We start from the raw sequence: 24,530 nt of genomic DNA, 5'->3' as shown, positions 1-24,530 counted from the left end.
AGGACGAATGATCTCGCTGATAAACGGATGAGGACATATAATGTGGGGTGGAAGGGGTTAGCATTAGGGTTAGGGTTAGGTTTAGGGTTAGGGTTAAGGAGGGTAGTAAGAATGGAGGAAGGAAGGACTGTATAGAGGGAAAAGAGGGGTGGGAGGGGTGGGGGAAGGGAAAAAGTAACAGAATGAATCAAACAACATTACCCTATGTAAATTTACGATTACACAAATGGTATGCCTTGACTCCATGTACAAATAGAGAAACAACATGTATGCCATTTGTTTACAATTAAAAAAAAGAAATATTTAAGACAGCATACAATAAAAGACAGATACAAATAAATTGCTAAAATAAAAAAATAAACTTCTAAAAAAAAAGACATTAGTCATTTAAATGTGTGTGTGTGTGTGTGTGTGTGTGTATGTGTGTGTGTGTGTGTGTGTGGTTTTATTTTGTTTTCTTCTTAGTGTAGGAGATCTAACCCAAGGACTCGGCATGCTAGGCAAGCACTCTACCACTGATCCATACCTCTATCTCCCCACAAATGAGTGTATGTGTATATGTGTACTTTTTGTAAACTGGGGACTGAATTCTGACCCATATTCTATCTCTAAGCTATATCCTCAGCCCTTTTTATTTTACTTTGAGACAGAACCTCTCTAGATTGGCCTCAAACTTGCAATCCTTCCTGCTTCAGCCTCTCAGGAAGCTGGGATTACAGGCATGTGCCATCATGCCCAGCCCCTAAAACACATCTTTAAAGAAGGATTTTCTAAGTAAAAAACTAAAAGCACAAATGAAAAGAAGACTGATAAATTAACCTACATTAACAAACTATGCATCAAAAGTCTCATAAGAAAGATGGTAAACAGGTCACAGACTAGGAAAGCAATCAACATAACTAAATGACTGGTAATGGCACATACAGCCTCTGAGGGCTGATAAGAGTCTACTTTTCACCTGAGTGATGGGTACTGGATATTTGCTATATAATAATTCACTAAGCTAAAAATATTTTTAATATGTTTTATTCTATAATTAAAAGTTTACAAAAATATAAATTTACAAATCACACTCATCAAATAAGAAAAAGTTAAGTCTGAAAAATATTACTTAGTTAACAAAAATATGAATCACTGGGCACAGTGCGCATGCCTGTAATCCCAACAGCTCAGATGGCTGGGGCAGGAGGCTCATGAGTTCAAAGCCAGGCTCAGCAATGGCGAGGCGCTAAGCAACTGAGTGAGACCCTGTTTCTAAATAAAATACAAAATAGGGCTGAGGATGTGGCTTAGTGGTCGAGTGCCCCTGAGTTCAATCCCCGGTACGCTGGGGAATCAAGATGAACTCTCATACACCACTGCTGAAAGTATAAAAATATTGCCACTTCAAGCAGCAAAGGCAGTCTCCAGTACATGTTTAAAATGTACAAACTTGATCACCTAGAAATGCCCCTTCCCTAATTATGTCCTAAAGAGACATTTAAGAATACTTACAACCGTATTTTTATAAACACAAAATCAAAAACAACCTAAATGCCTATCATCAGAAAAATAGGAAAATAAAATTCTTGCATAGTTAATCACACAAAAGAATACTCGACAGCAAAACTACATGGTGGTAAAATGGATCAGTCTCCATTTGAAGACTCCATGTGAAGTAAAAAATGTTGTAAGAGAATACGTACAAAAATGTACTATTTATACAAAGCTTAAAAGTGTGCACATTAATATAAGCAAGACTGGGACTGTGGTGAGACAAGCTAAGTACTTCAGGTACAAGATTTCAGAAGCGTCACTCTCAGAATCACACAAGCCCAAGATGAGGGTCTCCTTACATGGGGCCTAAGTGCCCCCTTCATTTCTCCCTAGCCCAGGCTCTGCATACAAGACATTACTGAAGAATTCATACATATATTGCAAAAGTATGAAGAACTATATGGGAATTATAACCACCAAATTCTACAAAGTGAAGACCACTGGAGATGGAAGCAGAATCACAGGACTGCAGAAGGCATTCCACTGGCTATGCTTCTTTCTTTATCATCAGGCTGGATTCTGGGTACACTGTATTTATTCTTTACTCTTTTGTATGTCCTATTTCATTATAAAATTTTAAATCATGGGGGAAAGGCAGTATTTTATTACTGAGTCAGAGTATACCAAATACCACAAAAATTCTGTGCTTTTATCCAAACATACAGGGACTCTCACAAACTCTCTAACTTAATGTAATAGTCATCACTTCAAATCATCTGATCACAGCCTCATTTTTTCTTACTTTGTATTTGACTGACAACAAACTCTTGAACAGAAGTATCCACTCCGCTTTTTCTTGCTCTTCATATGTATCTGCATTATTACTTCAATCTTTAATTGACTCTAAAACTTCACTTTGTAGTTTATTTGCAGGAATCTTGTTAAGCCATTCATCTATTTAGCAAGGTTACTTTATTCAAATCAGATAATGTAATCTGAAATACCACTAAGCCAGGAAGAGGTCTATGCACTGCACTCTGTTCTAATATAGTAGAAGCAAACAGATGCCCCAGTCTGTGCAGTTCCCACGATCTTCTCAGGCTCCTAGCCTGTGCAGGCACTGAGGCATATCATCAAACATACAGATGGAGTAAAGTACCATCCTACAGGTTAAATATCAGTAAAACTTAACTGCTCATACTGTCTCGTTACACCCTCCCTAGAGGATCATTTTGCCCGCTTCCTACTTTGGAGACCACTGCTTAAAAAAAAAAAAAAAAAAAAAAAAACTGGGATGAGAAGATAGGATTCTGCTAGGCTTAAGGAGCAAATCAAGACTGTGGCTATTAGAATTAGATAGGAAATTCAGAGCCTATGTGGTTAGGTAACTTGGCTTGAGGTTACAAAGCTAGAAGTTTGTGCAGTTAGCCAATGACTGGCTCCAAAGACCATTCTCTTCCCACTGACACATCATCTCCTTCAGGGCAGGCACGTGGAGCCAAGAAATAAGGAAAGAAATCAGGTCCCAAAACCGTGAGTTAATTGGATCTGGAGGACAGCACAAGAAGTCCTTATACCTCGTTCTCTAAGAACACAATGTGTTCCAGAGCAGGACAAAGTCTGCAGGCAGAGGTTAAGTAACTGCCACAGTAGAGACTACAGGAAGGGGAGATAAAGCTTTGGAAATGTTTCCAGAACATCTCTGAACTGCACCTAAGTGTTAAATATCCTTCATTCTGTTGGTTTCTTAACCCTCACCAGCTCTCAGTTACATCAAAGCATCCAAGTATCAAAAATTCTTAGATAAGTCAGGCACTGTAGTGCACGCTTGCAATCCCAGCTACTCGGGAGACTGCAGCAGGATTGAAATTTCAAGACCAGTATGGTCAACTTAGAGAAACCCTGTTCTAAAATAAAAAATAAAAACAGAAGATGTTGGGCTAGGTTGTGGTTCAGTGGCAGAGTGTTTGCCAAGCACGTATGAGGCACTGGGTTCAAATCTCAGCACCACGTTAAAAATAAATTAATTAAATAAAGGTACTGTGTCCATCCATAACTAATAAAAATAAAAATATGCTTTTTTTTTTTTTTTTTTTTTTAAGAAAAGGGTTGGAGATGTAGCTCCATGATAGAGTACCCCTGGGTTCAACCCCCAGTACCACCAAAAAAAAAAAAAAAGTTCTCATGCAAGTTCACAATCTCCCAGCAAAGCCTCTGACAGTTTCTCCCTGGGTGTCCACTTGATACAGAAGTCAATGAAGGCTGAGAATATCCCCAACAAATACTTGATTACAACTAGCCAAACTTTCTTGAAAAAGAACTAACTTCTTGCTTTTCTCAGGAAAATTATCAAGTGTCCTTCCTCTAATACTTCTCTTTCAGATTAAAAGAAATGCCACAGAACATTAATACAAGCCTAGAAATTTTCTCTTTACAAAGCTGACAGCATTCTCTAGGTTCCAATAAAAAAATACTCAATAACTGTTCTCCACTACTACAAGAGCTCTGAGTAGCTAAATATAACCTCACTGGGCTGTGATAACTATTAAATATCATGTAAAACATTTAGCACAATACTTGGCACAAAATGAGGGCCTAGTAAACGTCAGCTGTCATTATTGACATTATTAGGGACTATATGATTATAGTATACTGCTAGATTATAGAGTATATAGATTATATATAGATTATAAGTTATTTAGCCCAAGCCTGAGTATCACATTTCAGTCCTGCTTTAACTTATATACGGTGCTGTTTGTACACAAAAATTCAAGATCAAAATGTGTTTTAAAAATTGTTTGTTAAAAATGAAATACAAATTAACAAGTCAATCATATACAACATACCTGTTTCTCTCAGTTAACTATCATGCAGAAAGTTCTGTCCTACTTCTAATATATTTCAAAAAATAATAATTTCAACAAATGCTCTCCCCAAAAAAGGCCTTGATAAAATTCAACACCCAACAAAAACACAAACCAGAAAGAAAAGAAAACTTCCTTAAATTGACAAAAGACACCTACCAGAAACCTTCAGGAAACATGCTATCAAACACTGGAAGCTTTCCCATTCAGGAAAATGATTAAAATGTTCATTATCATCCTTGCTATTTAACTTTTATACTGGAGGGCCTAGGCAATGCAATAATGAGAAGAAGAAAAAAAAGAGGTATACAGTTGTTAGGAGCCTGGTCAATTAAGTCTCTTAGTCAAAGTAGTCAGTAAGTGGATACTTTGATGTATCCCTTCTGCTCCAAATACATAGTAATGGAAAAAAATTTTTTAATGAAAATCAAAAGACATAGGGCTCAAAAACAAAAGAAGTTTTCACTTGAATCAGAAACTGAACAAGTACACAAAGTTGTGAGCAGGATGAAGCTACAAGTTTGCTGGACTCAAGAACAGAACCAGGCATATACTGTACTTCCTGCAGAGCCATCGTGCCACAAAGCAGGGGTGGAGAACAGGAGACATCTGAGTTAGCCTCACTGCTGAAGGCCAGGGTGAGGCTAGAGTTGAAAGGAAGCTAAAAAAATCTACTGCAAGTCACTGCCTAGAAATGGCAGTTTAGATAATGTTCTGGGCTTAGAAAAGTAATAAGGTGGCTGGGCACGGTGGCACCCACCTGTAATTCCAGCAGCTCGGGAGGCTGAGGCAGGAGGATCACAAGTTCAAAGCCAGCGAGGTGCTACCTTGCTTTTAGTGAGACCCTGTCTCTAAATAAAATACAAAATAGGGTTGGAGATGTGACTCAGTGGTTGAGTGACCCTGAGTTCAATCCCTGGTAACCCGCCACCAAAATTAAGATAAATATTAAGGTAGAAAACCAGACTCATAACCAGGAAACTGAACTGAAAACAGTCTATGAGTGGATCTAAATAACCCAGTTACCTCCAAGGGGAAAACCCTGATCCACCATTATCATATCTTCTCTACACTGGGGTCCCAAAGGCCAGATGAACACCTGAAATACCATCACACAGAGTAAGCACAGAGATTGGAAACAAAATCAAAAGCACTCAAATCACTAGGAGTCTGTAAATCAAAACTTCAAAATATATAAAGCAATAGAATGTTAAGAAAAACAGCAGCAATTTAATATGAATTCATCATGGATGAAGTTTGACTTTACAGAACAGTCTGATGAAAGCTGATTTTATAGGTCCATTTAGGGTACCTGGATATAAACGTTTTAAATTATCAGGAATGTGAAATAGTGCTACCACTCTGGAAGCCAGTTCACCAGTTTCCCACACAGCTAAACATACTCTCACCAGCTGATCTAGCATTGTTCTCCTAGGTATTTACTCAGGCAAGTTAAAAACTTGTGTCTACACAAAAACCTGCACACAGATGTTTATAGCAGTTTTATTCAGAATTGCCAAAAACTAGAAGCAACCAAAATGTCCTTCAGTAGGTGAATGAACAACTACCAAACTGGTAGTTTCATGCAATGGGATTTTATTCAGTGCTAAAAATAAATGAGGTATCAAGTCATAAACAGATATGGAAGAACTTAAGTGCACATTATTAAGTGAAAGAAGCTAATCTGAGGGCTGGGGGTCATGGCTCAGTGGTAAAGCACTCACCAACATGTGCAAGGCACTGAGTTCGATTCTCAGCACCACATAAAAAAATAAATAAAATAAAGATATTGTGTCCATCTATAGCTAAAATATTTTTAAAACGAAGAAGAAGCAGCAGTCAATCTGAGAAAGTTACATATCTATGTGACATTCTGGAAAAAGTTAAAACTATAAAGATAGTAAAACAATCAGAGATTGCCAGGGGCTTAGGATGAGATAAAAAAGAATGGAACAGGAGGATTCTTGAAGCAGTAAAATTATTCTTTATGATTCTGTAATCACAGTATATATAATGTCATGTAATGACATTAATGATATATGCCATTATGCATTTGTCAAAATCCAGGGAACTGTACAACATGAAGAGTGAACTCTAATATGAAGTTCATACATACAAGTTCTAATATGAATTCTAATACATCAGTTAATAATAATGTATCAATAATGTTCATCAACTGTAACAAATGCACCACACTAAAACAAGATGCTAACAATAGGGGAAACTGTACAGGAAAGAGGTAGTACATAGGAACCCTATCCAGCCATTTTGGTTAAAGTTGCAGTGATCTATTTCTAATCAGTTATGTACACTGTTTTAAAAACATCATTACTGGGTATGATGGTGCACGACTGATATTCCAGCAACTTGGTAGGCTGTGGATCATAAGTTCAAGGCCAGCTTCTACAATTAATGAGGCCCTAAGCAACTTAGTGAGACCCTATCTCAAAATAAATAATAAAAAAGACTGAGCAATGGCCTAGTGGTAAAGCGCCCCCAGGTTCAATCCCCGCCAGTACCAAATATATATATATATATATATATATATATATATATAAAATATAATTGCATTCATAAATACATATTTATATATTTTATATGTAAAATTATCAGTGATATTTGTATGTGTGTGTGTATATACATATATTCTACCACACAGAGAAGAGTGAGCACCACCTCTGGGTATATCAAAAGAATTGAAAACACAGACTTAAACGAATACATATGTATCTTCATAGCATTATTCACAATTGCCAAAAAGTAAAAATAACCCAAATGTCAATCAATGGATTAATGAATAAATAAAATGTATAAGTACACACACACAATGGAATATTATTCAGCCCCCAAAGAGAAATTTTGCTGGGCACAGTAGCACACTCCTATAGTCCCACTACTCAGGAAGCTGAGATAAAAGAATCATTTGAGCTCAGTAGTTTGCAGCCAGCCTAAGCAATACAGCAAGCCCCCATCCCAAAACAATAAAAAGGGAAATTTTGACATATGATACAATATGATGAAGATATTTTGCTAAGTGAAATAAACCAGATACAAAGGACAATATTGTAGGATCCCACTTAAATGAGGCCCCTAGTATATCAGATTCATAGAGACTGAAAGCAGAATGATAGTAGCCAGGGGATGATGGTAGGGGAAGATTAGGGAGTTATTCTTTAATGGGTACAAAGACTCTTTTGGGGAAATGAGAAAGTTCTGGAAATGAACTGGTAATGGCTGCAAACAATGTGAATGCACTCAATTATCATAGATTGGTACACTTTAGAAATAGTCATGGGTGATGGCCCATTCAGAGAATCCCAGCAACTCACAAGGCTGAGGCATGAGGAACATAAGTTTAAGGCCAGCCTGTGCAACTTAGCAAGATCCTATGTCAAAATAAAATAAAAAGGGTTGGAGATGTAGCTCAGTGGTAGAGTTCTGTGAAGCCTGTATGAGGAGGCCCTGGGTTCAATCCCTAGCACTAAACTAAAATGAAAAAAAAAAAAAAAAAAAAAAAAAAAAAGAAAGAAAGAAGAAAGAAAAACATGCAGTGCTGAGAAGCAAACCCAGGTCCTCACACATGCTAGGCAAGCACTCCACCACTGAGGCACAACCCCAGCCCCGAAACTGTGATTTAAGTCTACAAGTGATTATCCTCTGCAGTTAAACCACAGAAATGAAAAGTTGTACCCCATTTGTGTACAATGAATCAAAACACAGTCTATAAAAATAAAAAATTAAGTTAAAAAAATATTACTTTACCATAAAAAAAATAAAAATAAATGGACCATATCTATAAGTAGCAACAAGGTTAAATCTCCATTAATTCAAAAATGTGCACTCCTGTGATCCAGCAATTCTACTTTTTATCCACTAGGCAAGGGCCATTAAGAAGGAGAGGATTAATAACTATAATATGGTATAATATATACTACATAAGAGATTGTTAAGAAGACTCAGATCCCTATGTTCAACACAAAAATATCTCAAAAAAAATCTTTTAGAAAAAAGTTGCAAAAGAATGTGGGCAGTATTATGTCATTAATGCAGGGGGACTTTTTTTTTCATATTATCTATACATACATGAAAATGCATAGAGAAAGAGCTGGAGGGAGTACAACAAACTTATTATAACTACAGTTTCTACAGAGGACTGGATAGGTCAAGGGGGTTTTTACTCTGTCTACACCGTCTGAGTGTTTCACAAGCAAGCATGCATCCTGAGCCACTCGCAGAGTCGCAGCACACAGCCAAACCAACCACGCTATGACTCCAGAAACCGCCAGGCACAGGGACTCCAATGCAAACAGCACCCCTAGGTTGGGCAGTACACAGCCTGCACAACTAGACACCACAGATGTAATGTTTGTGTAGTAAGAAGTAAATAAAATAGGAGGTTGACTGCAAACCAACACAAGGAAAATTTCTATATCTTGACTGGAATAGTGGTTACAAAGTACATATACTTTTTAAAACATCCAACTCTACACATGAAGTCTGCATTTTATCATATGTAAACTATACATTTAAAAAGTTCATTTTAAAATAAATACAAATTGCCAGGCACAGTGGCACATGCTTGTGAGCCCAGCAACTCAGAAGTCTGAGGCAGGAGAATTGTAAATTCAAGACCAGCCTGGGCAATTTAGAGACCCTCTCTCAAAATTAAAAAAAAAAAAAAAAAAAAAAAAAATTTAAAGGGTTGGAGACATACTTCAGTGGTAGATTGCCCCTGGGTTCAATTTCCAGTACCAAAAAATAAAATAAAAAATATAAATTAAATATCTAAATAAAATACTGGAAGATTCTGGAACAAGGCATCCAAAATTGCAGAAGCTAAGCACCCCAAAACAAGAACTAGCAGACACCTGCTGTTTGTACCCTGAACTACACAGTACTAAAATGAAAATTAACTTACTACTTCAAGGCTTACTACACAATGCCAAATTTCTAAAAATAATACCTCTATTTTTTTTTTTTTTTTTTTGCACAAGGAAACTAAGGTCCTGAGAAATTAATATAAAGACAAAATAAATGGCAAGTTGAAATTCTTGGGTTCTAAGTGTAATTTCCTAACTGTAAGTGGAAAAATTGTCTCACAGGCAAAATTTAGTGGAACCTAAAAATCTTGCCAGCACTACCTTGACTGCACAACCCCCTTCAAAGGCAATGCCACTTAAGTCTGATAAAAATCCTCAGAGAACTCATAAAAGGTCAAGTTTTAATTTGGCAGACAAAGTAACCCAACAGGCACTGCAACCCAAGGAACCAAAATAGCAGCTTGAAGCTGGAGAGTCCAATCAAGGCAGAGGACAGGTAAAATTCTGGCCTTGACTGAAGAGCAGGGACACATGTTCTTTCTACAAATTTAACACCCAAGAATACGGATAAAAATGACAAAAGTGTTCTCTAGACAAAAGCACTCTCCTTCCTCCTCAAAGGACAGAAAAAGCCAATGAGAGAAGGATCAGAATGGGATGATCTCAAGCAACAGTCCCAGGAGCAAGCTCCTCAGAGCCAACCTACAAGGAACACCAGAAAGTGGTAGCACGGTCCCAAGCGATGATTCCACTGCCTTAGCCACTGCTCACATGCTCAACCGTAAGAACCTTTGTTACCTCAAATGGCAAAAGAGAAAGAGACTGAGGGACAGGGTTAGCGCATCAACCATCCCTAACGCCAGAGTAAATGTTACTCTGTATAAAGTGTAGGGAAATCTTGCTTCGTTCATTCATTCACGACAGAGTATTCACTGCACGACGGTGGGAGCCAGGCCACATCCTGAGGACTTAACAGCAACAGTCATGGAGCTTAATTCCAGTTGGGAAGGAAGGGAACTTCCTTTCTTTCCAAATTTCTTTCCCCCCCCTCTCCTTTAAATGTCACACAGAAGAGCCTTCAAAACTTTCCCAAATTCCTCCCACAAGCTTTCCTTGACCTTCCTACTTTATCCCAAAACCAAGCAATTTACGGCTCTAATTTCCCAATAATGGGAAAATACGAAAGAGACTCAAAGTAGTCATGAAACATAAAATTCAACGCTGCTTGGTTATTTTACACGCATACCTTCACGGACAAATTGTCAGCCCCTCAAAAGCAAATTATGCTTGTGTTTCATACTATTTCGTGGCCCAGTGCTGACCACGGTTCTCTACGCACAGTAGCTAATCAATAAACGTTTGCTAAGAATGCTGGAAGGTCTCCCTAATCCCAAGGCCTGGCACAGGAATTGAACCGTAAGCACTCGATAACTGCATCCTTCCTCCTCTCAGGACTCTTTCAAGGGTGACCTCGGCAGGCAGGTTGGCTATTAGGCGCCTCGGGAAACAGTGTTTGGGGATGATCCGGAATAAATTCCTTTCCCTCTGCCAGGGCCTGCCTGCCTGCCTCACCTGCCCTCTGCCAGGACCTGCCTCATTCGCCCCCTTCCACACCTAACGCACAGGCTCCTGCCAGCGAGTACGGCTCAGGCAGCATCAGCCCGGCGCCCGCACCCCGCTCCGCCGCCGGGAGCCCTCGGCGCACTCGGAACCCGAGCGACCCCTCCCCAGGGGGGACTCTGGGCCCCGCGGCGCTGCCGGGGCTCCGCAGCATCCCCTCTGCTCGCCCCTCCTGGGCCGAGCTCGCCGCGCGGTCTCCCCTCGCAGCCGCGCGCGATGCAGCTGCCCCGGCTCCCCGCGCGCCGTCCCCGCCTCCTCCGCCCCGCACCCCGCAGGCTCCCGCGGTCCGGACGCTGCGCGGGTTCCCTTCCCGTTCCTCGCGGGCGCGAGGTTCCAGCCCCGCTCCCCGCTCCCGCAGCCCCGGCGGCCGCCACGGACTCCGTACCTGGCTCGCTTCCCGGCGGGAGCTGGGGGCGTCGGGAAGGTCTCCAGCGGCCGCAGCCTCCTCCGCCTTGTTCGGCCCGGCCCCCTCGACTGAGGCGGCTGCGGCGCCGGCTCAGGCCCCGGAGCCGCCCCCGCGGTGAACGTTCCCAGCGCCCGGCTCGCGCCGTTCCCCGCCCGGCACGCGCAGCGAGCCCGCCCCCGGCGCGAGGGCGCGAGGGCGCGAGGGCGCGAGGGCGGAGGGCGGAGGGGCGGGCGCGCGCCGCCAGCGCGAGCGCGCGGCCGGAGGCGGGGCTTCCGCCGCGCCGGGGAGGGGGCGGATAGGTGGGCCGAGTTCCCTTCGAGTCCCGCCCCCGCGGCCCGCGCGACCCGCCCCCGGCTCTCCCGCGGGTGCGGGGCGCCGACAGAGCTTGCCCCCTCCTGGCCTCGCTGTAGGGGCCGGCGGCGGAGGTGCGCTTCAGCTCCACAGGTATCTGCCCCGCCAGATGAATGCTCTGCCCGATGTGACTACAAGGCAAAGAATGCAATGAACCATCCCCGTGAATCATTCATCCGCCCCTCTGGGTGATCCTGTCCCGGTGACTTGCCAAATTAACTCAGCAAGCTCACTGAACACCGACTCTGCACCAGGTGCCGTGTGGGTGCAACATCATGGTCACGGCCCCTGGTCTCGAGGAGCGCATAACTTAGAGGGAAAAGCAGTCGTGTATAAACAACCAGGTCTAGTGACCCGTGCAAAGGCAAGCCACAGTCAGATGCTGTGCTAGGATGAGAAAGAGATTACTTCCGCTTGACAGGCAGAGGGGTTCCTGGAAGAGGGGCATTTATGTTCGGCCTCGAAGTAAGAAAAAAAAGTCCTAGGACAAAACCAGGAGTACTTTTTTGTTTTAATTTGTGTGTGTGTGCGTGTGTGTGTGCGCGCGCGCGCGCGTGTTCCTTTCTAAACTATGTGATATATAGGAAAGGGTGCCAAATTAGGAACAGCCAAACCTTTTTTAAAGGTTCAAGCAGTCGTTTTTCTCAATATTTTTTAAGACTCAAAACGGCAAAGTTCTTTAAGAGTTATTGGTACATAAATGAGTCAAGTGCGGCTAAGCAACCCGGTCAATGCGCTTTGAGTTGAGTGGCTTTTACTGCTTTTTGGCACCTTATGGTAAGGCAGATCGAGCCACCTCCTGCTGCGTTCTGCCTGCCTGCCTGCCAGACTGCCTTTAGAACACCCTCTTCCTCCTCCTCATCCTCTCATCTGCCTATTCTTAAACTCCTATGGTGAAGAAAATGCCCATAACCAACTTTAAGTAAAAGTAAACAGGTTCTTCAAAAAAGTGTATCACCTTTCACACATGACTTGTGCAAATATTTTGCATGCTGGAGAAAAGTCTCATGTATGCAGGATCTTGACTATGTTCTGACCTTATGAAGATATTCAGAATACAGGTAAGAGACATCTAGTTTATTATTTTACCATTTATTGAGCACCGATTGCAGAGAAGGCATTGAAAGGATAAATCATTGATTCTGTAGATACAAAATAAATATGTAAATATTGCTTGACATGTTTGCCATGTTGATAGAAACCAAGGTTTCAGTATGTGTGCTAGACTCATAAATCATTTTGGGGATTAACTACTTCAGGTGAACTTGTCCTCCTATCTCTCCATCTATGTTCTGTGTTTTCATTACCTCCACATCCTCAGAAAAACTTTCAAACATCTTTCACTCATTCTCTCCCTAATACTCCAAAATTATTGACGTCGCTTGCTTACCTGTCCCTTTTCCTACATCATCTGTATATGTCCCAGCTCCTACAGTCCTAAAAAAAAAAAAAAAAAAAAAAAAAAAAAAAAAAAAAAAAAAGATTCCACCATAATTACTACACCCTCTGTATTTTTCTTCACAAATGTCTTGAAAGTCATCGCCCATCACTACCTCCTCAGTGGCCTCTTACTCTTCAGCCCATGGCTCTGATCCCAAACTCCACTGCACTGCTCTCAGTCATTGGTGACTTTTTTGATTCTAAATGCCACCGACCAGTTAAGTCTTCGAATTACTAGAACTAGAGTATTCTACTCTTTTTTTGAAACTTGGTTTCATGACATGACTCCTCTTTTAACCCCTTTAACCACTCCTCCATCTCCAGAATTCTGACCTCAGCTCATCTCACCCTACACATTCTCCCGAGCATTTCATGCACTCCCTGTCCATCCACTGCAGCCACTCCCAAGTGCATTCTCTAACTTATGCCACTCCTCTGGGTTCCACATGCACTAAAGCCTACCAGGATATCCTAGAGATCTCAAGCTCTGCATTTCGAAAACTGTCTAGCACTACTGTCCATCCAATTGCACAATTCAAACACCTGGGACTTAACCTTTATTCCTCCTTCCTCCTTGCTGCCTCCAATAATCACATAACTTTTTTTTTTTTTTTTTTTTTTTTGTACCAGGGATTGAACCCAGGGGCACTTAACTACGGAGCCACATCCCCAACCCTTTTTATGTTTTATTTTGAGACAGGGTCTCACTGAGTTGCTGGGGCCTCACTAAGTTGCTGATGCTGGCCTCAAACTTGTGGTCTTCCTGCCTCAGCCTCCCAGGTAGTTAGGATTACAGACATGCACCACTGCACCCAGCTACAAAGTCTTCTTGATTTTACTTCATAAATACCTCTTAAATACCTCTAGAATCTGTCTCTCTTAGCTCTTCTCAGCTAGGCTAGTGCAAGAGTCTTTCATCTGCCTCCTTCCTGTGTCCATTATCTCCAGTTCCTTCTAATCCATCTTCCATGTGCTGGTTGTAGAAAACTTTCCAAATTTGCCACCCACGGTGTCACTACAGAGCATGGCACACAGACCCTCCATTAATCTAGCCCTTGTCTCTCTGTCCACTCCATCTTCTGTTGCTTTCCACACACACACCATCCAATCTCCTGGAATGTTTCTCCTTTCTCTTGCCTCCATACCTTTGTGTTTGTTTCACTTTCTGTTTGGAATGTCATTTGAATATAAGCAAAAAGTATGTAACATAAGTGTAGTTGAAGCTCCATATATTTTTTTTTCTCTTTCCACGTGTTTTACTGGTGCATTAGAGTTATACATAATGATGGGATTTGTTGTTACATAGTCACACATGCACACAGTACAACATGATTTAGCCAATATAACCCCCTAGCACTTCCCTGCTCCTTCCCATACCCCTGCCCCCTGCTTCCTTCCTCCACTGATCTCCCTTTGACTTTCATGAAATCCATTCCACTTCTTTTCCTTTTTCCTTTCTAGTTTCCACATGTGAGAAAAAACATCTGATCTGTGACCTTCTGAGTTTGGCTTCTTTCACTTAATGTTCTCTAGTGCCATCCAATTTCCTGTAAATGACATATTTCATTTTTCTTCGTGGGTGAATAAAACTCCAGTGTGTATATATACCACATTTTCTTTATCCATTCATCTGTTGATGGGCATCTAGGCTGGTTCCATAGCTTGGCTAATTTGAATTGTGCTGCTATAAATATGGGTACGCATGTATCACCAGAGGATGATGACTTTAATTCTTTAGGATATGTACCAAGAAGTAGTATACCTGGGTCATATGGTGGTTCCATGCCTAGTCCTTTGAGGAACCTCCATACTGATTTCCACAGTGATTGTACTAATGTACCATCCCATCAACAATGCAAAAATGTTCCTTTTTCTCCACATCCTCTCCAGCATTTACTGTTGTTTGTATTCTTGATGCCTGTCATTCTAACTGGTATGAGATGAAATTTCAAGTGTAATTTTGATTTGCATTTCCCTGGTTGCTAATAATATTGAAATGTTCCACATATGTTGAAGCTATATTCCATGAAACTTTCTGGAAATAAGAATACATAAACCAGGACTAGGGTTGTGGCTCAGTGGTAGAGACTTGCCTAGCATGTGTGAGGCACTGGGTTTGATTCTCAGCACCTCATGCAAATGTATTAAAAATAAAGGTCCATCAACAACTAAAAAATATATAGATATAATTTTTTTAAAAAGAACACATAAGCCACCAAAATGGAAGGGTTCACATGTAGCTGGGGAACTTTCCAGAGAATGATCAACTCTGAGAGCTATACTATTAAAATTATTAGACAAAAATAATAAGAGCCTCCAAGGCCTTCAAGCAAAAAGAAAAAAAAAAATCAAATCATTTAAAAGGAAAATTAGGCTGCAGGTCATAAAGATGGCAACAAATTTTTTTCACTCCTTTTGATCTAGGCTGGCCTTAGTGAACTGCTTGATCAACACAATTTGTGATGTTCTGGGATTTCCAAGCCCAGGTCATAAGAGCTCTTAAGTTTTCCACCTGGGTCGTTGGGAACCCTTGCTTTTAAAGCCATGAGCTGTTATGGAAAATATCTCACTTCCTGTGGAAAGGTCCTGAGACCACACTGAGAGGGAGGGCGTGGCTGATCCTGGCTGATACCAAGTGAAGTCATCATGAGCACTCTGACTCAGCCCAGACATCAGCTGAATGCCTCTGAGTGACCTCCACTGAAGTGACGTGGAACAGAAACATCATCCAGTCAAGACCTACCCAAATTCCTGATCCCAAGCGTTTAAAATGATAACCAAAATGGTTCTCATGGGTGGGGTTGTAACTCAGAGGTAGAGCACTAACCTACCATGTTACAAGGCCAAGAGCTCAATTCCAGCACTGCAAAAAACTAACAAGAACAAAAGACCTATATATCAGGTATTTAATATATGCCACCAGGGAAATTGCTAGAACCCAGTCCCAGCTCCCTGTCTCTTTTCCAAGGAATCCTTTCTTCCCAGAAGTCACACAGACGCTTCCCCCAAGCAGAAGTAAGGAAGCCCCGCAGAAGGCAGGTGGCCTCCTGGGATGGAGAAGATATGCTGAGGACCTACTTGAGCTAAGTCCTTCCCACCTGCTTTGTAAGCTTGCCCTGTAGCTTCAGGTTAGGCTGTGAGGCCCGGAAGCCCACCTAAGCTTTTGGAGGGACACAATCCAACCCTTATTAAGTGTCCGTCTGTGAAATGTAATTGGACCAGATGTGATGGCACATGCATGTAATCTGAGCCACTTGGAAGCCTGAGGCAGAAAGATTGCAAATTAGAAGCCAGCCGAGGCAACTTATCAAAAACCTATCTAAAAATGAAAACTAAAAAGGGGTGGAGAAATAGCTCAGTGGCAAAGCATCCCTGAGTTCAGTCCCCAGTGCTTGAAAAAAAAATATTTTTTAAGTAATGGGAACACAGACCCCACTCATTCTAGGGCTATATGTGACAGAGATTGTGCACAAAGCTTTAAGTATTTACTGTGTGGTGCCCTTTACAGAAAAAGTTTGCCATTCCCTGCCTTAAAGGATAGGGTGGGGTTGGGAAGTATAGTTCAGTGGTAAAACTTTCACCTACCATGCATGAGGCCTTGGGTTCAATCCCTAGCAGTGTGTGCGCGCACACACATCAGTTCTTACTTTAAGGAATTCATTCTAGAGTAGTTTATTGTAGAGTCTGTTAACCAAAACAGCTGGCATCAGACTTCCTAAGAGCAACATACCAAGCAAGGGAGTAGCGATGCAGTATCTTCTAGAAACTTGAATAAAGAAGATGCAAGCTAAGGATTTTATATCCATCCACCCATGCCATTTATCAAGCATCAAGACTATAGATAAAAACTGTTCATAAAATCCAAGAATTCAAGGACAAATGCACATATAAGCTCATCCTAAGCATCTGCAAGAACACAGGTCAGCAAATTTTTTGAAAACATCAGATAATAAATATTTTATGTTTAGCAACTTGACTACTCTACTCTGCCATTACAGAACAAAAGCAATGGAAGATGACAGGTAAATAAGTAGGTCTTAGGTCTCTCTCTTTGACTTATAGGTGGGCCTCTTCATCTGTCTTCATATGATCTCCCCTCTATACAGTGTACATCTGTGTCCTAATCTCCTCTTCTTGTAAGGACACCAGTCATGTGGGAGCAGGGTCTACCTCTGATAACTACATTTTATCTTAGTCACTTTTCTAAAGACCCTATGGAGTCACATTCTGAGATACTGGAGATTAGGACTTCAACAACCTAAATGTAAGAATTAAAACTATAAAACTCTTAGCAGCAAACATAGGTATACATGTTCATTACTATGGGTCTGTTAAAGTCTTCTTAGAAACAACACTCAAAACAAATGACAAAAGAAAAAGTAGGTCAACTGGACTTAATCAAAATTTAAAACTCTTTTTGGGGGGATAGGGAGTGGGGATTGAACTCAGGGGCACTGTACCATTAAGCTATATCCCAGCCCTGTTTATTTTGAGGCAGGGTCTTGCTAAGTTGCCTAGACTGACCTCAAACTTGTGATCCTCCTGCCTCAGCCTCCTGAGTCACTGGAATTACAGGCATGTGCCACGATGCCTGATGGTATGTTAATTATATCTCTATATATTTTTATTTTTTTAATCTTGATATATATTTTATGTTAATATGTATTTATCTCAATATATATTTTTATCTCAATATATATTTAAAGAAAACCATTAAAAACTCCTGGAAGACACAAACATATATTTGAACAAGGCTTCCCTTGGTTTTGATTAAACTATCTCAGCATCATTAAGATACAGTTCTCCTTAATTTATAAATTTAATGATTCCCTCCAAAATATAAACAAACCTTTTTTTCTATAGCTGAACAAGTTGATACCGAAGCTCAAATGAAAAAATAAACACATAAGAATAGCTAGTTAAGTTGGATGTGGTGGTGCACCTGTAATCCCAGCAACTTGGAAGGCTGAAACAGGAGGATCACAAGTTCAAGACCAGCCCCAGCAATTTATCAAGGCCCTAAGCTACTTAGCCAGACCCTATCTCAAAAGGCTGGGGATGTGACTCAGTGGTAAAGCACCCCTGGGTTCAATCCTCAATACAAAAAAAAAAAAAGAATAGCTAGTAAAACTCAGAAAAGGAAGAGGTAGGACAGGAGACTAGCCCTGGCAAAAATTAAAACATGCTGCAGAAACTTTTGAAAGGAAACAGCGTGGTTCTGGCACATGAAAAGGTAGACCAGTAGGACCAAATAAAAGGTCCAGAGGTAAACCCACTACATGTAAAAATCCAGTAGGTGAAGAACAGTCCAACGGCTGAATCAAAGAGGGACTTTGTAATCAACAGTGTTAGGGCAACAACACCTCCATACTCCATCAGTGAGATAACGGGGGAACACACTGCTACAGGGAATAAGAAATAGTGCCACCCTTATGGAGAAGCATTTGGCAGGATCTAAATGAGACACCATGTACATTCATCTTTCATCCCAACATGGTAGCTTCTAGGAATTCACCTCAAAAATACTCCAAAACCACATGTGCACTCTTAGACATGCAAGCTGCTTCATTATCCCATTATTTGGATTTGCAAAATATTAGAAACTACCTAAATGCCCAAATATGGAAGATTGGTTCAATAAACTATGATATACACAATGAAATACTAGGAAGCATTAAAAAGAAGTAAAGAAGACCTTTATTAACTGATAGGTTCTTATTTTCCATGTATATTAAGTTATAAAAGCAAAGTACAAAAGCATACATGTTTTATGTTACTACTGTGTCATAAACACAAGAAATAAGAAAATGTAACAGAAAAAGAAATATAAGAACAGTAAACTGGAACATAATAAAAATTAGTTATGTACAAGGAATTTGGTGAGGGGACAGGATAGGAAGGCTGTGAGGAGGAAGGGACCATTCTGAGTGTATCTTTTGGTGACATACTTACAAAGTATGTCAATGTTACATACAGTCAGGAATAACTTCAAATCAAAGGGAAAACTGAAAATCTGTGACTGAAGGCAAATAGAAACAAATGAATCCAGCTGTGTGTCAAATAGGCAACACCATGACAAGAGAAGAAAAAAGGGAAACAAACTAAGTAATTTTGAATACAGTATTTTGATATACCACAGGCTAAATGCAGATAATAAGAAACCTGGGGAAAAAAAAAAAAAAAAAAGAATCAATCTCAGGAAAAGAAGAAACACAAGGGGCAATAAACATTTTAAAATATCAGTTATCTTAATTGCTAATATTTATTTAAAACTCTTCCTGGGCTAGGGATGTGACTTGGTGGTTAAGCACTTGCCTAGTCCTGGGTTCAACAGCACCACAAAAGAGGAAAAAAAAAAAAAAAAAAACCAACAACTACAACCTTTCCTGTTCTAGAGGGTGTAAAACATTGTAGTTTTAATTTGCATTTCCCTCAATACTAATGAAACTGAAGTTTCAATACTAACTGAAACTTCCATATGTTTATTTGACAAGAAAATTAGCAAAGTGCTTAAAATGTGTTAAAGAGTTTTTGAGAAAATGTAAATTATACAATCTTTCTGGGGTGGGGGTGATTTGAAAATACATATCAAAATCTTTTAAGAATTTTGAGATCCTTTACTCAGATATTTCAATTCTTAGGATTTATTTTATAAAAACATTCAGTGATTTGTATTTAAATCTATGCATTTGAATTATCTTACCAGTGTTACCTCTAGAAATCAAAATTGGGGGGAAAAAAGCTACAGGACTTTGATTAATTAAATTATAAGACTTCCATGAGATAAGAGTCCACAGTCATTAAAATCACACAATTATAGGTGGTGCACACCTGTAATCCTAGCAGCTCAGGAGGCTGAGGCAGGAGGATTGCAAGCCAACCTCAGCAACTTAGCAAAACCCTGTCTCAAAATAAAAAATTAAAAGGGCTGGGGATGTGGCTCAGTGGTTAAAGACCCTTGGGTTCAATCCCTGGTACCAAAAAAAAAAGTCACACAGTCGACTGGGCATGGTGCCACACACCTATAATCCAAGCTTTCAGGAAGGGGAGGCAGAAGGATCTTAAGTCTGAAGCTAGCCTGGGCAACTTAGCAAGACAGTCTGAACATAAAAATATCAAAAGGACTGGGTGTGTAGCTCAGTGGTGAAGCACCACTGGGTTCGGTATTGGAAAGGAAGTTAATCAGGGACAAACACACAGATGCTGGGAGCATAAATCAGAGCAACCATTTTGGCAATGCTTCCTAAAATTTAAATACTATGTACTTTATATCTAATAATTCCACCCAAAACACATTCTTGACACCTGCACCAAGTGAGATGTATAAGCCCTCCTCTGTCCTTAGTATCTACAGTGGCAAAGTACTAAGAAAATTTCCAAGCGTCCAACAAGAAAAGAATGAATGCATGTGCATAGGTCCATAGTAGAAATGTTAAACCACCATGAAAATGAAAGAACTACATTTTCCTTAAACAACCTGGATTAACTGATTCTTTAAAAAAAAAAAAAAAAAAAGCAAGCAACTTGCTTATGTGACTAGTTATCTATGATAGCATTTTTATAAAACTAGAAATCAAGTAAACCAAGTAATTTGTAAAATATAGCTTTACTTTTTATGAATAATAAACACAAACTTCAGGGAAATAGTTACCCCATGGGAAGACGTGGTAAATATAAGGGAAGCACCTAGGTAAATTGTGCCCATTATCACCATTGTGTTGTGTTTGGTGTTGTGGATTGAACCCAGGGCCTTGTGCTTGCAAGGCAAGTACTCTACCAACTGAGCTATATCCACAGCCCAATAATTTGCTTCTTGGAGAATATACCTATGTGTGCATGTGCTACACTCTGAATAAAATACTGGACAATTGTAAACCAAAATATTAGTAGAGGTTGTTTCTGGGCAGTAGAATTGGGTTATTTTAATTTTCTTTGTTTATATGTTCAAAAGTATCTTAAATGAACATGTACTTTTTTGAAAGAAGTTAAAAAAAAATTGTTAAAACTCTGTGCTAGTGGTATTGGCACCAAAATAGACAGGTAGAACAATGGTACATAATAGAAGACACAGAGACAAACCCACACAAGTACAGTTACCTCATACTAGGCAAAGGAGCCAAAAACATACAAAGGAGAAAAGATAGTGCTGGGAAAACTGGAAATCCATATGCAGTAAAATGAAATTAAACCCCTATCTCTCACCCTGTACAAAACTTGACTCAAAATGGATCAAGGATCTAGGAATTAGACCTGAGACCCTGCACCAAATAGGAGAAAAAGTAGGCCCAAATCTTCATCATGTTGACTTAGGACCAGACTTCCTTAACAAGATCCTCAGAGCGCAAGAAATAAAAGCAAGAATCAATAAATGGGATGAAGTCAAACTAAAAAGCTTTTTCTCAGCAAAGGAAATAATCAATAATGTGAAAAGAGAACCTACAGAGTGGGAGAAAATCTTTTCCACGCACACTTCTGACAGAGTACTAATCTCCAAAATTTATAAAGAACTTTAAAAACCTTACACCAAAAAATACAAAGAACTCAAACAGTAAATGGGCTAAGGAACTGGGCAGACACTTCTCAGAAGATATACAGGTGATCAACAAATGTATGAAAAAGTGGTCATCATCCCTAGTAATTAGAGAAATGCAAATTAAAACCACCCTAAGATTTCATCTAACTCCAATTAGAATGGCTATTATCAAGAACACAAGCAAAAATAAGTGTTGGCGTGGATGTGGGGAAAAAGGCACACTCACACATTGTTGGTGGGGTTGCAAATTGGTGCAGCCACTCTGGAAAGCAGGATGGTGATTCCTTAGAAAACTTGGAATGGACCTACCATTTCACCCAGCTATCCCACTCCTTGGTTTATAACCAAAGGACTTAAAATCAGCATACTACAGTAATGCAGCCACATCAATGTTCATAGTAGCTCAATTCACAATAGCTAGATTGTGGAACCAACCTAGATGCCCTTCAACAAATGATGGATAAAGAAACTGTGGTATATATGCACAATGGAATATTACACAGCCATAAAGAAGAATAAAGTTATGGCATTTGCTGGTAAATGGATGGAGTTGGAGAATATCATGCTAAGTGAAATAAGCCAAGTCCAAAAAACCAAAGGCCAGATGTTTTCTCTAATAAGTAGATGATGATACATAATGAGGGGCAGGGCGGAGGGGGGGATAAGAGAAGAATGGAGAAACTTTAGATGGTGTAGAGGAAAATGGGGCAGGAGGGAGTGGGGGAAGGAAAGATAGTAGACTGAGACAGACATGATTACCCTATGTACATGTATGATTACATGAATGGTGTGAATCTACATTGTGCACAACCATAGAAATGAAAACTTGTACCCCATTTGTGTACAATGAATCAAATCACAGTCTGTAAAAATAAAAAATTAAAACAAAACAAAACAAAATAACCTCTGTGCTAGGGCTGGGGCTATAGCTCAGTTGGTAGAGTGCTTGCCTCACATGTTCTCAATCCCCAGCACCGCAAAAAATAAACACACCTCTGTGCTAGGTCCTGTTTGATCTTCATTCTGCAGCCTGAACAGTCTTAATTACCAAAATTATAAATGAGCTAGAGGAAGAGGGAAACAAAGGAATCTCCAAGGTCAGGTGTGACTCCAGGTTGGGGCAGGAAGTGAGCTGGGAGCAGAGGGAAGAAGCTCCTGAAGGGTGTTCCAGGGCTGCGTGGGAGGCAGGCAGCTGCCAGCCAAGCGTCAACGTGGGCAAGAGGAAGGCAAGCACAGCTCAAGGAAAATCATTTCACGAACCCGAAAACCATTCCTGGAAGTCAGAAATCCCCGTTCCAGCCTGCCTGACTTCTAGCTCCTCAACATCTAGCCTCCTCCTGCCTGGCCCCGACTACATGAAGATAAGAATACAGGCAAGAAAACAGCACAATCCCATCCTTCTATTGAATGATAGGACACTGACACCATAATGTGTGCCCTTCTCTTCTACGTCATGTACAGAGGACACAGTAGGACTGGAAAGGTCCAGCAGCAAGTAATTAAAATGAAAAACAGAAAGAGGGTTCTTGACATATGAGCAAGCAAAGACCAAACTCTGTCCCTCAGGAGGACGAGAGCTTAGACAGGATGTGCCCGAGGTAGGCACATCAGAACTCAGAGACTGTCACACATCTTGTCATGCCAGCAGTAAGGCATGGCTGTGGGTGGCTGAAAGAGGCAGATCAGGAAGACAAAAATAGGAGCTGCTATTTTGCATGGCAGATAACAATTTGGAAATCCTTAACACCAGAGACTGAATCAGTGGTGCTCAGTGTCATCCAGACATGAGACCAAGATGGAATGGAGGGCTGGGGTTGAGGCTCAGGGGTACAGCACTGGCCGAGCGTACATGAGGCACTGGGTTTGATGGAACAGAAACGGACTGAGGGCTTCTCCGTGGGTGGGGATGGCCAGGAAGAGGAGCCTGGCTCCTTACCCTATGTGAGCTCCTGGGAATTCGGAGTCTGTGACAAATCACATGCAAAGTCTTCATAGGTGAGACTGTCCAAGACTTACCCCGTGGACAGTGGTAATGCTTCAACAGAATTGTCCAGGGGTCAAGCGCAAGTTGGCCTGGGCTGGATAGAAGGCCCCTCCTGGTTCCTGTGTGCTCGGTCACTGCCGAACCTGCCCTTCCATCGCACAGTTCAGAAGTCATGAGGCCAGGCCTGTGACCCTGAAGATCCTCAAGAATTACCCCACAAAGGCAACCCAGAGGCCCAAGTGGTCAAGAAAGGGGGTCCACAGGCTTTGCTGGTTTCCCAGATGTATTTGTGTGGTGTCATCAGGCATCTGAAAAGGTCAGCAAATTCTGTTGATGTAACTTTCTAAACTGGCTCAAACCAGGCTCCATGGCACAGGCCTATAATCCCAGGATCCCAAGGAGGGTCCCAAATCAAGACCAGCCTAGGCAATTTAGCGAGATCCTGTCTCAAAAGGAAAAATAAAAAGGGATGGGGATGTGTCTCAGTGGTAGAGCATCCCTCAGTACCGGGTGAAAAACGGGTTCAAGATGACCCAATCCAGCTGTTGTCAGTCGGGCTGCATACCAGATACGGGCTTGACAAAATACAGCTGGGCCCTGCCTCAGACAAACTGAATTTTTAAAAAGTGACCCCAAGGGATATAATGTGCAAAGAGAGAGGAGAACCCTGCGCACCTCCATTTGTTGAAGTTAATTATTCCAGGAGGTTCTGGCTGTAGGAAGAGTGCAAAGGGCAACAGAAAACAAGCTGAGTGGAAGTTCAGAATCCAGTTCTGCCAGGTAACTAGAGCGGGTGCTTAAATAGGGTCCAGGCTGCCCGTGTGGGTGATATGGGAGAAGGGAGTCTCCCAGAATGTCACTGGACAGCTGACAGCCTTAGGTGCTATCGTGATGAGAGGGGCCACATTCCCCTTCCTCTTCCAGGCCCACGCTGAGGCCAGCAGGCCCAGGACAAGGGGGTACTCTCTAGTGGCTGCTGCTGAGCTGTCCCTTCTCCTTGTTTCGCCTTCCCATTGCTTCCCTGGCTTCTCCCTGT

At 41.1% G+C, this 24,530-nt stretch overlaps 1 protein-coding gene across 14 annotated transcripts in view; it reads right to left on the bottom strand.

The window, feature by feature from the left end:
- The window catches only part of DTNB (dystrobrevin beta), a 227,692-nt gene extending 216,290 nt beyond the window's left edge, over window positions 1-11,402 (bottom strand). For 12 of the 14 annotated variants that reach the window (XM_079111081.1, XM_079111082.1, XM_079111075.1 and 9 more), the window contains exon 1: window positions 11,166-11,285. The gene's annotated coding sequence lies outside the window, so the exon portion shown is untranslated. Of the gene's footprint in view, window positions 1-11,165 lie in introns of all 14 variants that reach the window. The other 2 variants (XM_079111086.1, XM_079111076.1) reach the window with 2 other exon arrangements.
- Between the last annotated feature and the right edge of the window lie 13,128 nt (window positions 11,403-24,530).

This window comes from Sciurus vulgaris (assembly GCF_902686455.1).
Source record: "Sciurus vulgaris genome assembly, chromosome: 14".
NCBI lineage: Eukaryota > Metazoa > Chordata > Mammalia > Rodentia > Sciuridae > Sciurus > Sciurus vulgaris.
The sequence above is the reverse complement of the archived record's forward strand: the minus strand, read 5'-3'. Positions and strand labels throughout refer to the sequence as shown.